Here is a 241-nt window from a genome sequence, read left to right as displayed (position 1 = left end):
TTTTTTTTGGGGGGGGGGGTTAACCTAAAACCCTTTGGGAGCGTATCTGTGCCCGATCCACCCTCCACGTAGCGCGCAGCAGCGGCACGCTTTTTCCATGACGCTGAAGATAAGCTACACGTATATAGCACACATATAATACGTTAAATATATACTACATCTATAATAAATAAATGTGTATCTCCGTAGCCTCGCTCTATTGTTTCCCCCGCGGCGAGCATGACAAGGCGGAGGAAACGCC

This window comes from Rhea americana, unplaced genomic scaffold (assembly GCF_003343005.1).
Source record: "Rhea americana isolate MKP2758 unplaced genomic scaffold, rheAme1 scaffold_77, whole genome shotgun sequence".
Taxonomy (NCBI): domain Eukaryota; kingdom Metazoa; phylum Chordata; class Aves; order Rheiformes; family Rheidae; genus Rhea; species Rhea americana.
Note: the sequence above shows the minus strand (reverse complement) of the source record.